Raw genomic sequence first — 16427 nt, 5'->3', positions numbered from 1 at the left:
ATGTTCCATTTTATCGTATCTCAGGCAAAATAATAGCTTTACATTCGCTATTTTCTTCTTCTTATTTTTTTTTCTATTTTATGGAAACATTTAGAAATTTTTGTTGTCATGAGCCGGTTCTGTGCGGAAGGGTATGACGCAGATTACTCCGGAGACGGTTAACTCATTAAAACAATTATTTCGACTGTTTTAGCCATAATTTCCGTAAACGGTCGCGACACGAGGACTTCTCAAGGAGGTCACCCATCCGAGCCCGCTCCATCGCGCCAGAATGCTTAACTTCGTGGTTTTGATTGGGCGAGAGCAGTGCCCGTGTTCTCCATCGCCGCCCGCTCCACACGTACTCGAGGGATATAAGAAAAAACATCCCACTTATGTCGGATGCGATCATACCATCACTAATGCACCGGATCCCATCAGAACTCTGAAGTTAAGCGTGCTTGGACGAGAGCAGTACTAGGATGGGTGGACCCCTGGGAAATCCTCGTGTTGCTCCCGTTTTCGTGTTTTTCTATTTTTGTTTACTTGTTGACAGACGATTTTCAGCTCAAATCATCTGAATCTCGATCGGAACCAGATAAGACATGTGAAATGAAAGTAGCTCGTGCACTACCGGATTTGGACAAAATTCTAGGCTAATTTGATTGTAAAGGGGCAAACGGACGAGACTCATTACTACGCAATGAGCTGACGAGATTTTAGCCGAATTCCTTCTCTAAGACCCACTAATTTGCGATTTTCCGCTTCTGTTAAGCTTCCGTTTCCTCGAGAAATCCGCTTAGGAAGTTCGAAATTCGATTCATGTTCCATTTTATCATATCTCAGGCATAATAATTGCTTTACATTCGCTATTTTCTTCTTCTTATTTTTTTTTCTATTTTATGGAAACATTTAGCAATTTTTGTTGTCATGAGCCGGTTCTGTGCGTAAGGGTTTGACACAGATTACTCCGGAGACGGTTAACTCATTAAAACAATTATTTCGACTGTTTTAGCCATAATTTCTGTAAACGGTCGCGACACGAGGACTTCTCTGGGAGGTCACCCATCCTAGCTCTGCCATCGCGCTCGAACGCTTAACTTCATAGTTCTGATTGGGCGAGAGCAGTGCCGCATGTTGTCCATCGCCGCCCGCGCCACACGTACTCGAGGGATATAAGAATAAACATCCCACTCATTGCCGGGTGCGATCATACCAGCACTAATGTACCGGATCCCATCAGAACTTCGAAGTTAAGCGTGCTTGGGCGAGACCAGTACTAGAATGGGTGACCCCCTGGAAAGTTCTCGTGTTGCACCCTTTTTCGTGTTTTTCTATTTTTGATTGATTACTTGTTGACAGACGATTTTCGGCTCAAATCATCTGAATCTCGATCGGGACCAGATAAGACATGTGAAATCAACGTAGCTCGGGCAATGCCGGATTTGGACAAAATTTTAGCCTAATTTGATTGTAAACGGGCAAACGAATGAGACTCATTACTCCGCAATGAGCTGGCGAGATTTTAGCAGAATTTCTTCTCTAAGACCCTCTAATTTGTGATTTTCCGCTTCTGTTAAGCTCCCGTTTCCTCGAGAAATCCGTTTAGGAAATCTGAAATTTGATTCCGGTTCCATTTTATCGTATCCCAGGCATAATAATAGCTTTACATTCGCTATTTTCTTCTCTTTTTTTTTCTATTTTCTGGGAACATTTAGCGATTTTTTTTTTCGTGAGCCGATCTGTGCGGAAGGGTATGACGCAAATTACTACGGAGACGGTTAACTCATTAAAAAAAATATTTCGACTTTTTAGCTATAATTTACGTAAACGGTCGCGACACGAGGACTTCCCAGGGAGGTCACTCATCCTAGCTCTACCATCGCGCCAGAACGCTTAACTTCATGGTTCTGATTGGGCGAGACTAGTGCCGCGTGTTGTCCATCGCCGTCGGCGCCACACGTACTCGAGGGATATAAGAAAAAACATCACACTAGATGTCGGGTGCGATCATACCAGCACTAATGCACCGGATCCCATCCGAACTCCGAAGCCAAGCGTGCTTGGGCGAAAGCAGTACTAGGATGGGTGACCCCCTGGGAAGTCCTCGTGTTGCACCCTTTTTCGTGTTTTTCTATTTTTTATTACTTGTTGACAGACGATTTTTGGCTCAAATCACCTTAATCTCGATCGGGACCAGATAAGACATGTGAAATCAACGTAGCTCGGGCACTGCCGGATTTGGAAAAAATTGTAGCCTAATTTGATTGTAAACGGGCAAACGAACGAGACTCATTATTCCGCAATGAGCAGACAAGATTTTAGCCGAATTCTTTCTCTAAGACCGTCTAATTTGCGATTCCGCTTCTGTAAAGCTTCCGTTTCCACAAGAAATCCGCTTAGGAAGTTCGAAATTCGATTCCGGTTCCATTTTATCATATCCCAGGCATAATAATAGCTTTACATTCGCTATTTTCTTCTTCTTATTTTTTTTCTATTTTCTGTGAACATTTAGCGATTTTTGTTGTCGTGAGCCGGTTCTGTGCAGAAGGGTATGATGCAGATTACTTCGTAGATAGTTAACTCATTAAAAACAATTATTTCGACTGTTTTATCCCTAATTTAACTAAACGGTCGCGACACGAGGACTTCCCAGGGAGGTCACCCATCCTAGCTCTGCCATCGCGCCAGAACGCTTAATTTCATGGTTCTGATTGGACGAAAGCAGTGCCGCGTGTTGTCCATCGCCGCCCGCTCCACACTTACTCCAAGGATATAAGAATAAACATCCCGCTTAATGTCGGATGTGATCAGTACTAGGATGGGTGACCCCCTGGGAAATCCTCGTGTTGCTCCCATTTTCCTGTTTTTTTATTTTTGTTCACTTGTTGACAGACGATTTTCAGCTCAAATCATCTGAATCTAGATCGGTACGAGATAAGACATGTGAAATCAACGTAGCTCGGGCAATGCCGGATTTGGACAAAATTGTAGGCTAATTTGATTGTAAACGGGCAAACGAACGAGACTCGTTACTCCGCAATGAGCTGGCGAGATTTTAGCAGAATTCATTCTCTAAAACCCTCTAATTTGTGATTTTCCGCTTCTGTTAAGCTTCCGTTTCCTCGAGAAATCCGCTTAGGAAGTTCGAAATTCAATTCATGTTCCATTTTATCGTATCTCAGGCATAATAATAGCTTTACATTCGCTATTTTCTTCTTCTTATTTTTTTTTCTATTTTATGGAAACATTTAGCAATTTTTGTTGTCATGAGCCGGTTCTGTGCGGAAGGGTATGACGCAGATTACTCCGGAGACGGTTAACTCATTAAAACAATTATTTCGACTGTTTTAGCCATAATTTCCGTAAACGGTCGCAACACGAGGACTTCTCAAGGAGGTCACCCATCCGAAGTTAAGCGTGCTTGGGCGAGAGCAGTACTAGGATGGGTGACCCCCTGGGAAGTCCTCGTGTTGCACCCTTTTTCGTGTTTTTCTATTTTTGATTACTTGTTGACAGATGATTTTCGGCTCAAATCATCTGAATCTCGATCGGGACCAGATAAGACATGTGAAATGAAAGTAGCTCGGGCACTGCCGGATTTGGACAAAATTGTAGGATAATTTGATTGTAAACGGGCAAACGGACGAGACTCATTACTATGCAATGAGCTGACGAGATTTTAGCCGAATTCCTTCTCTAAGACCCTCTAATTTGCTATTTACCGCTTCTGTTAAGCTTTCGTTTCCTCAAGAAATCCGCTTAGGAAGTTCGAAATTAAATTCCTGTTCCATTTTATCTTATCTCAGGCATAATAATAGCTTTACATTCGTTATTTTCTTATTCTTAATTTTTTTCTATTTTCTGGGAACATTTAGCGATTTTTGTTGTCGTGAGCCGGTTCTGTGCGGAAGGGTATGACGTAGATTACTCTGGAGACGGTTAACTCATTAAAAACAATTATTTCGACTGTTTTAGCCATAATTTACATAAACAATCGCGACACGAGGACTGCCCAGGGAGGTCACCCATCTTAGCTCTGTCATCGCGCCAGAACGCTTAACTTCAGGGTTCTGATTGGGCTTGAGCAGTGCCGAGTGTTGTCCATCGCCGCCCGCTCCACACGTACTCGAGGGACAAAAGAATAAACATCCCACTCAATGTCGGGTGCGATCATACCAGCACTAATTCATCGGATCCCATCAGAACTCCGAAGTTAAGCGTGCTTGGGCGAGAGCAGTACTAGGATGGATAACCCCCTGGGAAGTCCTCGTGTTGCGCCCCTTTTCGTGTTTTTCTATTTTTTATTACTTGTTGACAGACGATTTTCGGTTCAAATCATCTGAATCTCGATCAGGACCAGATAAGACATGTGAAATCAACGTAGCTCGGGCACTGCCGGATTTGGAAAAATTGTTGGCTAATTTTATTGTAAACGGGAAAAAGAACGAGACTCATTACTCCGCAACGAGGTGGCGAGATATTCGCCTAATTCCTTTTCTAAGTCCCTCTAATTTGAGATTTTTCGCTCCTGTTAAGTTTCCATTTTCTCGAGAAATCCGCTTAGAAAGTTCGAAATTCGATTCTGGTTTCATTTTATCGTATCCCAGGCATATTAATAACTTTACATTCGCTATTTTCTTCTTCTTAATTTTTTTTCTATTTTCTCGGAACATTTAGCGATTTTTGTCGTCGTGAGCCGGTTCTGGGCGGAAGGGTATGACGCAGATAACTCCGAAGACGGTTAACTCATTAAAAACAATTATTTCGACTGTTTTAGCTATAATTTACGTAAACGGTCGCGACACGAGGACTTCCCAGGGAGGCCACCCATCCTAGCTCTGCCATCGCTCCAGAACGCTTAACTTCATGGTTCTTATTGGGCGAGAGCAGTGCCGCGTGTTGTCTATCCCCGCCCGCGCCACACGTACTCGAGGGATATAAGAATAAACATCCCACTCAATGTCGGGTGCGATCATACCAGCAATAATGCACCGGATCCCATCAAAACTCCGAAGTTAAGCGTGCTTTGGCGAGAGCAATACTAGGATTGGTGACCCCTTGGGAAGTCCTCGTATTGCACCCCTTTTCGTGTTTTTCTAATTTTGATTACTTGTTGACAGACAATTTTCGGCTCAAATCATCTGAATCTCGATCGAGACCAGATAAGACATGTGAAATCAATGTAGCTCGGGAACTGCCGGATTTTGAAAAAATTGTAGCCTAATTTGATTGTAAACGGGCAAACGAACGAGACTCATTACTCCGCAATGAGCTGGCAAGATTTTAGCCGAATTCCTTCTCTAAGACTCTAATTTGCGATTTTCCGCTTCTATTAAGCTTCCGTTTCCTCAAGAAATCCGCTTAGGAAGTTCGAAATTAAATTCCGGTTCCATTTTATCTTATCTCAGGCATAATAATAGCTCTACTTTCGTTATTTTCTTATTCTTAATTTTTTTCTATTTTCTGGGAACATTTAGCTATTTTTGTTGTCGTGAGCCGGTTCTGTGCGGAAGGATATGACGCAGATTACTCTGGAGACGGTTAACTCATTAAAAACAATTATTTCGACTGTTTTAGCCATAATTTACATAAACAATCGCGACACGAGGACTGCCCAGGGAGGTCACCCATCTTAGCTCTGCCATCGCGCCAGAACGCTTAACTTCAGGGTTCTGATTGGGCTTGAGCAGTGCCGAGTGTTGTCCATCGCCGCCCGCTCCACACGTACTCGAGGGATATAAGAATAAACATCCCACTCAATGTCGGGTGCGATCATACCGGCACTAATTCATCGGATCCCATCAGAACTCCGAAGTTAAGCGTGCTTGGGCGAGAGCAGTACTAGAATGGATAACCCCCTGGGAAGTCCTCGTGTTGCGCCCCTTTTCGTGTTTTTCTATTTTTTATTACTTGTTGACAGACGATTTTTGGTTCAAATCATCTGAATCTCGATCAGGACCAGATCAGACATGTGAAATCAACGTAGCTCGGGCACTGCCGGATTTGGAAAAATTGTTGACTAATTTTATTGTAAACGGGAAAAAGAACGAGACTCATTACTCCGCAACGAGGTGGCGAGATATTCGCCTAATTCCTTTTCTAAGTCCCTCTAATTTGAGATTTTTCGCTCATGTTAAGTTTCCGTTTTCTCGAGAAATCCGTTTAGAAAGTTCGAAATTCGATTTTGGTTTCATTTTATCGTATCCCAGGCATATTAATAACTTTACATTCGCTATTTTCTTCTTCTTAATTTTTTTTCTATTTTCTAGGAACATTTAGCGATTTTTGTCGTCGTGAGCCGGTTCTGGGCGGAAGGGTATGACGCAGATAACTCCGAAGACGGTTAACTCATTAAAAACAATTATTTCGACTGTTTTAGCTATAATTTACGTAAACGGTCGCGACACGAGGACTTCCCAGGGAGGCCACCCATCCTAGCTCTGCCATCGCTCTAGAACGCTTAACTTCATGGTTCTTATTGGGCGAGAGCAGTGCCGCGTGTTGTCTATCCCCGCCCGCGCCACACGTACTCGAGGGATATAAGAATAAACATCCCACTCAATGTCGGGTGCGATCATACCAGCAATAATGCACCGGATCCCATCAAAACTCCGAAGTTAAGCGTGCTTTGGCGAGAGCAATACTAGGATTGGTGACCCCCTGGGAAGTCCTCGTGTTGCACTCCTTTTCGTGTTTTTCTAATTTTGATTACTTGTTGACAGACAATTTTCGGCTCAAATCATCTGAATCTCGATCGAGACCAGATAAGACATGTGAAATCAATGTAGCTCGGGAACTGCCGGATTTTGAAAAAATTGTAGCCCAATTTGATTGTAAATAGGCAAACGAACGAGACTCATTACTCCGCAATGAGTTGGCGAGATTTTAGCCGAATTCCTTCTCTAATACCCTATAATTTGCGATTTTTTTCTTCTGTTAAGCTTCCGTTTCCTCGAGAAATCCGCTTAGGAAGTTCGAAATTAAATTCCGGTTCCATTTTATCTTATCTCAGGCATAATAATAGCTTTACATTCGTTATTTTCTTATTCTTAATTTTTTTCTATTTTCTAGGAACATTTAGCGATTTTTGTTGTCGTGAGCCGGTTCTGTGCGGAAGAGTATGACGCAGATTACTCCGGAGACGGTTAACTCATTAAAAACAATTATTTCGACTGTTTTATCCATAATTTACGTAAATGGTCGCGACACGAGGACTTCCGAGGGAGGTCACCCATCCTAGCTCTGCCATCGCACCAGAACGCTTAACTTCATGGTTCTGATTGGGCGAGAGAAGTGCCGCGTGTTGTCCATCGCCGTCCGCTCCACATGTACTCGAGGGATATAAGAATAAAAATCCCACTGAATGTCGAGTGCGATTATACCAGCACTAATGCACCGGATCCCATCATAACTCCGAATTTAAGCACGCTTTGGCGACAGCAGTACTAGGATGGGTGACCCATTAGGAAGTCCTCGTGTTGCACACCTTTTCGTGTTTTTCTATTTTTGATTACATGTTGACAGACGATTTTCGGCTCAAATCATCTGAATCTCGATCGGACCAAATAAAACATTCTTATTTTTTTCTATTTTCTGGGAACATTTAGCGATTTTTGTTGTTGTGAGCCGGTTCTGTGCGGAAGGATATGACGCAGATTACTCTGGAGACGGTTAACTAATTAAAAACAATTATTTCGACTGTTTTAGCCATAATTTAAGTAAACGATCGCGACAGGAGGACTTCCAAGGGAGGTCACCTATCCTAGCTCTTCCATCGCGCAAGAACGCTTAACTTCATGTTTCTGATTGAGCGAGAGGAGTGCCGCGTGTTTTCCATCGCCGTCCGCTCCACACGTACCCGAGGGATATAAGAATAAACATCCCACTCAATGTCGGGTGCGATCATACCAGCACTAATGCACTGGATCCCATCATAACTCCGAAGTTAAGCGTGCTTAGGCGAGAGTAGTACTAGGATGGGTGGACCCCCTGGGAAGTCCTCGTGTTGCACCCTTTTTCGTGTTTTTCTATTTTTGATTACTTGTTGACAGACAATTTTCGGCTCAAATCATCTGAATCTCGATCGGGACCATATAAGACATGTGAAATCAACGTAGCTTGGGCACTGCCGGATTTTGACAAAATTGTAGCCTAATTTGATTGTATACGGGCAAACGAACGAGACTCATTACTCCGCAATGAGCTGGCGAGAATTTAGCCGAATTCCTTCTCTAAGACTCTCTAATTTGCGATTTTCCGCTTCTATTAAGCTTCCGTTTCCTCAAGAAATCCGCTTAGGAAGTTCGAAATTAAATTCCGGTTCCATTTTATCTTATCTCAGGCATAATAATAGCTTTACATTCGTTATTTTCTTATTCTTAATTTTTTTCTATTTTCTGGGAACATTTATCGATTTTTGTTGTCGTGAGCCGGTTCTGTGCGGAAGGGTATGACGCAGATTACTCTGGAGACGGTTAACTCATTAAAAACAATTATTTCGACGGTTTTAGCCATAATTTACATAAACAATCGCGACACGAGGACTGCCCAGGGAAGTCACCCATCTTAGCTCTGCCATCGCGCCAGAACGCTTAACTTCAGGGTTCTGATTGGGCTTGAGCAGTGCCGAGTGTTGTCCATCGCCGCCCGCTCCACACGTACTCGAGGGATATAAGAATAAACATCCCACTCAATGTCGGGTGTGATCATACCAGCACTAATTCATCGGATCCCATCAGAACTCCGAAGTTAAGCGTGCTTGGGCGAGAGCAATACTAGGATGGGTAACCCCCTGGGAAGTCCTCGTGTTGCGACCCTTTTCGTGTTTTTCTATTTTTTATTACTTGTTGACAGACGATTTTCGGCTCAAATCAACTTAATCTCGATCGGGACCAGATAAGACATGTGAAATCAACGTAGCTCGGACACTGCCGGATTTGGACAAAATTGTAGCCTAATTTGATTGTAAACGGGCAAACGAACGAGACTCATTACTCCGCAACGGGGTGGCGAGATTTTAGCCGAATTCCTTCTCTAAGACCCTCTAATTTGCGATTTTCCGCTTCTGTTAAGCTGCCGTTTCCTCGAGAAATTCGCTTAGGAAGTCCGAAATTCGATTTCGGTTCCATTTTATTGTATCCCAGACATAATAATAGCTTTACGTTCTCTATTTTCTTCTTCTGTTTTTTTTTCTATTTTCTGGGAACATTTAGAGATTTTTGTTGTCGTTAGCCAGTTCTGTGCGGAAGGGTATGACGCAGATTACTCCGGAGACGATTAACTCATTAAAAACAATTATTTCGACTGTTTTAATCAAAATTTATGTAAACGGTCGCGACACGAGGACTGCCAGGGAGCTCACCCATCCTAGCTCTGCCATCGCGCCAGAACGCTTAACTTCAGGGTTCTGATTGGGCTTGAGCAGTGCCGAGTGTTGTCCATCGCCGCTTGCTCCACACGTACTCGAGGGATATAAGAATTAACATCCCACTCAATGTCGGGTGCGATCATACCAGTACTAATGCACCGGATCCATACCAGTACTAATGCACCATGAGAGAAATCGTTGCCATAAATTGAAACATTTATTAACCTGTGAGGATATGGAGTTGAGACTCTTACTAGGAATTTCTGAAGGCCGTGTACATTTAACTACCTGAAATAAGCTTTGAATTGATCATCTCAAATTATTTCATAAATTATAATTATGATGATCTTGATATAACTTTGACAGTTTTCAAATTTAATTTAAACACTTAGATAGTTTTGATTACATTTCTATTTAAATTAATCAATATGTTTTGTATTGCTATTAACGCTTAAATTGCTAGGGACTAGCAATAAACTGGTTGGAAGGTGTGATAAACATAAAAATTGTACATTAATTAAATGTTTTATAATATAAATATATAGTTTTTGTTTTATTAAATGTTTAAATATTATATGTTTTATAATAAATTGTATAAAATATAAGTTGTTGTGTAATTACAAGTTTTTACTATTTTTACAGGTTCGATAAAACAAGAATAAACTTGGCGTTGCAAATGGGATTAAGATGATTCTTGGACCTGTAAAAAGTTGATGTTAATATCTACAATATTGGTGTCAAGCATGAGATAAAAATCCTCTCACAATTGGGATCAAATTAAGCCACAAATAAAGTTACCAAAGGAGTGACAGTTTTACCATACTCTAGTATTTTGACCATATCTCTCAAATTACTTGGTCAAATGATTTTAAAAAAATACCACAACTAGACAACTCAATTATCCACATGTTTCTTTTTATGTGAAGAAGCAAATTCCAAGAAGAAGATTTTCAAAAGTGATGTGTAATATAATATAATATCTTGGAACACCAATGAAGACTTTTATGTAAAAAAATAATATTTTATTTGTGGTTGTCTCCCCAAATTTGGCTATAAATAGGGGTGCATTGTAATGTATTGAGATATCCCTCATTCTATGAACAAACCTTTGAGTTCATAATATTTCTCTCTATATTTTTCCTTTATTTCTTCATTTAAATATAATTAGCATGATAATTTCATATTCAAAGTTTTACACTTTGAATAATGAATAGCTACTTCCTAAAGTTGAGATGAAAAGATGAAACTCTTGGCATGATAATAAGGTTACTAAAAGGTAAGAATTTATGTTTTATATTATTTAATCATTATTTATTGTTTATGTTATATTTATTTCTTTAAGCATTTTTATACCATACTTATAAGTGGGAGTTTTGATTTATTGTTGCTATATGTTACACTAAATTCTTGGAACCATTTAAATGTTAGTTTGGTATTACCAACCATTTAAAGTGGATGCCTTGATTTATTATATATGAATATATTATAATATTAATTTCTTGGTACCATTTAGATGTTAGTTTGGTTTTACCAACCATTTAAAGTGGGAACCTTGATTTACTATATATAAATATATCATAATATTAATTTCTTGGTACTATTTAAATGTTAGTTTGGTTTTACCAACCATTTAAAGTGGGAACCTTGATTTAGTGTTTACAAATATATATAGCACAATAAATACTTGACCACATTTATAAGTTTTAGTATATATTATATACTTATAAGATAATAATATATAACATAATATAAATATGATTATTTAATATATTGGAACCATTTTATTAAGTGGGTTTCAATATTGTTCGTTAATGTTAACTTTATTAAAATACCAAGAGTGGATCCTTTAATCTCAACTACTTAAATTAAAATTTGAACAATTAAAATTTACCCATTAAAGATTCAAACAATTAAAATTAAAAAGAAACAAAAAACAAAAACAAAACAAAAAGACATTGTAGTGGACTTGTAATTACCTTAGCTTCCCTGTGGATACGATATTCGGACTCACCGAATTATACTACTTGTGGACAACCTGCTCTTGGGAGTGCAACAATCAAAGTCGCAACAAGTTTTTGGCGCCGTTGCCGGGGAAGTATAATTTAATTTCAAGTCTATTTAATTTTGTTTATAATTTATTTTTCTTTATTTAAATTTTTATTGCTTTTGTGTGTTTTTATTTTTTTTGCATTTACATTTGCATGAGCATTTGGTCACGTACACTTAGTGGTCGACTCATTCGAAATAACCCTTTATTTTTACAAAACATGGCGTAAGAACCCATCCAAGAAAATGAAGATGAAATTCAATCTCAACATGATCATGATAGACGAAGAACACTTAGAGATCACATGAATCCTACACGTACTAGTGCACCTTCATGTCTAATTTTTCCCCCTGATGCATCTCATTTCAATTTTAAGCCTGGTATTATCCAACTTTTACCCAATTTTCATGGCTTAGATTCTGAAAATCCATACATGCATTTACGAGAGTTTGAAGAAGTGTGCAACACATATAATGATCTAAATTGTAGCATGAACACCATTCGACTTAAGCTTTTTCCTTTTTCTTTAAAAGATAAAGCTAAAACTTGGCTACAAAATCTTAGATCGGGATCCATTCGAACTTGGGATGAATTGCAACAACAATTTTTGAAAAAGTTTTTTCCATCTCATAGAACAGATTCTTTCAAAAGGCAAATCATTACTTTCACTCAAAAACAAGGAGAAACTTTTTATCAGTGTTGGGATAGATACAAAGAATTGCTTAATCTTTGTCCACATCATGGTTTTGAAATTTGGAGAGTTGTTTCTCAATTTTATGAAGGCTTAACACCTAAAGATAGGCAAATGGTTGAATTTATGTGTAATGGAACATTTGAAGATAAAGATCCAAATGAGGCAATTGAGTATCTCGATTTATTAGCTGAAAATGCTCAAAATTGGGACACTATAGGTACAATCGAACCATCAAACAAGATTCAATCTCCTACATCTGGTGGAGGTATGTACACTCTCAAAGATGAACATGATCTTCAAGCTAGATTTACATCTTTGGCAAGAAAAGTTGAGGCACTTGAATTGAAAAAGAATGGTCAATTAAAATCTGTTCAAGAAATTGCGTGTCACATCTGTGATACAAGTGATCATTTTACAAAAGATTGTCCCACTTTGCCCTCTTTTAAAGAATGTCTCCATGAACAAGCCAATGTTTTGAACAATTTCAAAAGGCCAAATTTTGAACCATTTTCTCAAAATTACAATCCAGGTTGGCGAAATCATCCAAATTTTAGTTGGAGGAATGATAATGCTGCATAATTTTCACAACCACATTTCCAAAATCAACAAAATTTTCAAAATTATGCACCTTATGTTCCTCCACCTAAAAGAAATTTGGAAGATACATTGAATTCTTTCATTGCAAAGTAAGAGTCTATCAATACTCAAACTGCTCAAACCATGACAGATTTGAAAGATACTCTTGCTAAATTTGCATATGCACTTAATGTTCATGAAAAAGGTAAATTTCCTTCACAACCTCTGCCTAATCCCAAGGATCATCATTCACAAACTGGAACTTCTGGAACTCAACCGATGGATCAGGTAAAATCTGTTATTACCCTTCGAAGTGGTAAGGTTGTGGAAAAATCCATTCTTGAACCTTGTGAAGATGATGATAAATCAACTTCAAAGGGTAAGGAAGTGGAACCCATAACTTGCGAAGAGGAGGTTCAACAAACAGTGTCACCACCATTCCCTCATGCATTGAAAAATACAAAAAAATCAAATTTGAATTCTGATATATATGATATTTTTAAACAAGTAAAAGTTAATATTCTTTATTAGATGCAATAAAACAGGTACCATTATATGCCAAATTTTTGAAAGACTTGTGCACTGTGAAAAGAAAATTGAATGTGAAAAAGAAAGCATTTTTAGCCGAACAAGTAACTTCAATCATTCAAAATAATAATACTTTGAAATACAAAGACCCTGGTTGTCCTACTATTTCATGTATTATTGGATAACGAAAGATTAAAAAAGCCTTGCTTGATCTTGGAGCTAGTGTGAATTTACTTCCATATTCAGTTTATCAAGAACTCAATCTAGGCGAGTTAAAATCAACTTCGGTAACACTTTTACTTGCCGATAGATATGTTAAAGTGCCAAGAGGTATGATAGAAGACGTATTGGTCCAAGTTGATAACTTTGTATATCCTGTCGATTTCATAGTTTTAGATACACAACCTATCAAAGCTTGTAATGCAATTCCTGTAATTCTGGGTCGTCCATTTTTAGCAACTTCTAATGCCCTTATAAATTGCAGGAATGGAATAATGAAGTTGTCATTTGGTAACATGACCTTGGAGCTCAATGTTTTTAATCTTTGTAAGCAACCACATGACAAAGGAGATGAAAGTGAAGTTGAAAATCTTATTGAAACTCTTGTGGAAGAAAACATTCAAGAAGGTAGTATTCGTGATCAATTAGATATTTGTTCAATTGAAATTGTTAAAGAAAATATTGAAATTGATCTTGATGATTTTATCAGGTATCACTCGTTACCAGGATCAGAGAAAGAATTTGATGCAAAATATGAGAACAAAGACGAACCACCCATATTGGAGTTAAAACCCTTGCCAGAAGAATTGAAGTATGCATTTCTTGGAGAAGATGAAACATATCCAGTGGTAATTTCTTCCAAACTAGAAAGTGATCAAGAAGGTAAATTAGTTGATATGCTTAAAAGACATAAAAATGCAATTGGTTGGAACACTAAAAGATCTCAAGGGCATTAATCCACTAATTTGCACACACAAAATTCATTTAGAAGAAAATGCTAAAACATCTCAACAACCACAAAGGAGATTAAATCCACTCATGAAAGATGTTGTGAAAACTGAAGTTCTCAAACTACTTGATGTTGGGATTATCTACCCTATTTCTGATAGTAAGTGGGTAAGCCCAACACAAGTAGTTCCAAAAAAATCTGGCATCACAGTGATAAAAAATGAAAAAAGGTGAATTGTTAACAAGTCGAGTCCCATCTAGTTGGCGGATGTGTATTGCTTATAGAAAATTAAATGACGCCACTGGAAAAGATCATTTTCCATTACCATTTTTGGATCAAATTTTAGAAAGAGTAGCAGGTCATCCATACTACTGTTTTCTTGATGGATATTCAGGTTATTATCAAATTCCCATTGCACTCGAAGATCAAGAAAAAACTACATTCACATGTCCGTTTGGAACATTTGCATTCAGAAGGATGCCATTTGGTTTATGCAATGCCCCAGCAACATTTCAAAGATGTATGCTAAGCATTTTTTGCGACATGGTTGAAAATTGTTTGGAAATTTTCATGGATGATTTAACTGTCTTTGGGAATACATTTGATAATTGTCTTGAAAATTTGGAAAAAGTTTTAAAAAGATGCGTGGAAAAAGGTCTTATTTTAAATTGGGAAAAATGTCATTACATGATTACTTCTGGAATTGTTTTGGGACATGTCGTGTCATCTCATGGAATTGAAGTTGATAAAGCAAAAGTTGATGTCATTGCCAATTTACCCCCTCCAAAAACCATTAAAGAAATTCGCTCATTTTTGGGACATGATGGATTTTATCGGAGGTTTATAAAGGACTTTAGTTTAATCTCTAAACCCATTTGTAACCTCTTAACAAAAGACACTGCATTTGAGTGGACTCAAGAATGTCAAAATGCTTTTGATAAAATTATTCGACATTTAACATCAGCTCCTATCATGCAACCTCCTGACTGGTCTTTACCATTTGAAATCATGTGCGATGCGAGTGATTATGCAGTCGGTGCAGTACTGGGTCAAAGAAGAAACGGTAAGCCTTATGTGATATATTATGCAAGTAGAACTTTAAACAATGCACAAATGAATTACTCCACAACTGAAAAAGAACTACTTGCTGTAATATTTGCATTAGATAAATTTCGTTCTTATTTGATTGGATCAACGACTATTGTGTTTACTGATCATTCTGCTATTAGATATTTGTTGACCAAACAGGATGCAAAGCCACGACTGATACGATGGATTTTGTTACTCCAAGAATTTGACATTGTGATCAAAGATAAAAAAGGAAACCGAGAATGTCGTAGCCGATCATTTATCGAGACTAGTAACAGGATCATCTTGTGAAATGACACCAATTAACGATAGTTTTCCTGACGAACATCTATTTTCAGTTACTACTACACCTTGGTTTGCTAACATAGTAAATTTTCTTGTGACAGGAAAAATGCCACCGCAATGGAGTTCCCAAGATAAAAAAAAATTTTTGAATGAGGTAAAAACTTTTATTGGGATGATCCGTATCTGTTCAAGTATTGTCCAGATCAAATTTTTCGACGTTGCATATCCGACAATGAGGTTAGTAGTGTCATTAAATTTTGTCATTCAGAAGCATGCGGAGGACATTTTTCTTCAAAGAAAACGGCTGCAAAAATCTTGCAGTGTGGATTTTATTGGCCCACTTTGTTTAAAGACACCCACGAAATCTGCAAGATCTGTTAAAATTGTCAAAAATTGGGTGCGATTTCAAAAAGAAACATGATGCCTTTGAATCCTATCATTGAAATCTTTGACTGTTGGGGAATTGATTTTATGGGACCTTTTCCATTGTCGTTTGGATACTTGTATATTTTAGTTGCAGTTGATTATGTTTCCAAATGGATAGAGGCAATTCCATGTCGAAAAAATGATCATAAAATCGTCATCAAATTTTTAAAAGAAAATATTTTTAGTAGATTTGGAATTCCTCGAGCCATGATAAGTGATGGGGGAACTCACTTTGTTAATAAACCATTTGCTTCATTAATGAAAAGATATGGTATTACTCATAAAGTAACTACTCCTTATCATCCTCAAACAAATGGACAAGTTGAATTAGCTAATAGGGAGATAAAGCAAATTTTGGAAAAAACTGTTAACTCGAATAGAAAAGATTGGTCTCTGCAACTTAATGATGCACTTTGGGCATATCGAACAGCTTTTAAAACATCATTGAATATGTCTCCCTATAGGTTGGTTTATGAAAAATATT

The 16427-nt window shown here is 38.2% G+C and overlaps 10 non-coding genes and 1 pseudogene across 10 annotated transcripts; 10 read left to right on the top strand and 1 right to left on the bottom strand.

The window, feature by feature from the left end:
* Positions 1–379: 379 nt before the first annotated feature.
* On the top strand, positions 380–498 carry LOC142510528 (5S ribosomal RNA). The gene has a single exon (XR_012808635.1). It is a non-coding gene; the product is annotated as a 5S ribosomal RNA (ribosomal RNA).
* Positions 499–1181: 683 nt separating this feature from the next.
* LOC142515367 (5S ribosomal RNA) lies at positions 1182–1300 on the top strand. Its single transcript, XR_012811217.1, has one exon. It is a non-coding gene; the product is annotated as a 5S ribosomal RNA (ribosomal RNA).
* A 681-nt stretch (positions 1301–1981) lies between these two features.
* On the top strand, positions 1982–2100 carry LOC142513340 (5S ribosomal RNA). Its single transcript, XR_012809292.1, has one exon. It is a non-coding gene; the product is annotated as a 5S ribosomal RNA (ribosomal RNA).
* Positions 2101–4144: 2044 nt separating this feature from the next.
* Positions 4145–4263, top strand: LOC142515297 (5S ribosomal RNA). The gene has a single exon (XR_012811151.1). It is a non-coding gene; the product is annotated as a 5S ribosomal RNA (ribosomal RNA).
* A 683-nt stretch (positions 4264–4946) lies between these two features.
* Positions 4947–5065, top strand: LOC142509848 (5S ribosomal RNA). Its single transcript, XR_012807997.1, has one exon. It is a non-coding gene; the product is annotated as a 5S ribosomal RNA (ribosomal RNA).
* Positions 5066–5746: 681 nt separating this feature from the next.
* On the top strand, positions 5747–5865 carry LOC142516184 (5S ribosomal RNA). The gene has a single exon (XR_012811992.1). It is a non-coding gene; the product is annotated as a 5S ribosomal RNA (ribosomal RNA).
* A 683-nt stretch (positions 5866–6548) lies between these two features.
* Positions 6549–6667, top strand: LOC142509865 (5S ribosomal RNA). Its single transcript, XR_012808013.1, has one exon. It is a non-coding gene; the product is annotated as a 5S ribosomal RNA (ribosomal RNA).
* Positions 6668–7350: 683 nt separating this feature from the next.
* On the top strand, positions 7351–7469 carry LOC142512593 (5S ribosomal RNA; annotated as a pseudogene).
* Positions 7470–7876: 407 nt separating this feature from the next.
* On the top strand, positions 7877–7996 carry LOC142507649 (5S ribosomal RNA). The gene has a single exon (XR_012805900.1). It is a non-coding gene; the product is annotated as a 5S ribosomal RNA (ribosomal RNA).
* A 683-nt stretch (positions 7997–8679) lies between these two features.
* LOC142506615 (5S ribosomal RNA) lies at positions 8680–8798 on the top strand. The gene has a single exon (XR_012804902.1). It is a non-coding gene; the product is annotated as a 5S ribosomal RNA (ribosomal RNA).
* A 3236-nt stretch (positions 8799–12034) lies between these two features.
* Positions 12035–12143, bottom strand: LOC142513042 (small nucleolar RNA R71). The gene has a single exon (XR_012809009.1). It is a non-coding gene; the product is annotated as a small nucleolar RNA R71 (small nucleolar RNA).
* Between the last annotated feature and the right edge of the window lie 4284 nt (positions 12144–16427).

This window comes from Primulina tabacum, chromosome 10 (genome assembly GCF_025594145.1).
Source record: "Primulina tabacum isolate GXHZ01 chromosome 10, ASM2559414v2, whole genome shotgun sequence".
NCBI lineage: Eukaryota > Viridiplantae > Streptophyta > Magnoliopsida > Lamiales > Gesneriaceae > Primulina > Primulina tabacum.
The sequence above is the reverse complement of the archived record's forward strand: the minus strand, read 5'-3'. Positions and strand labels throughout refer to the sequence as shown.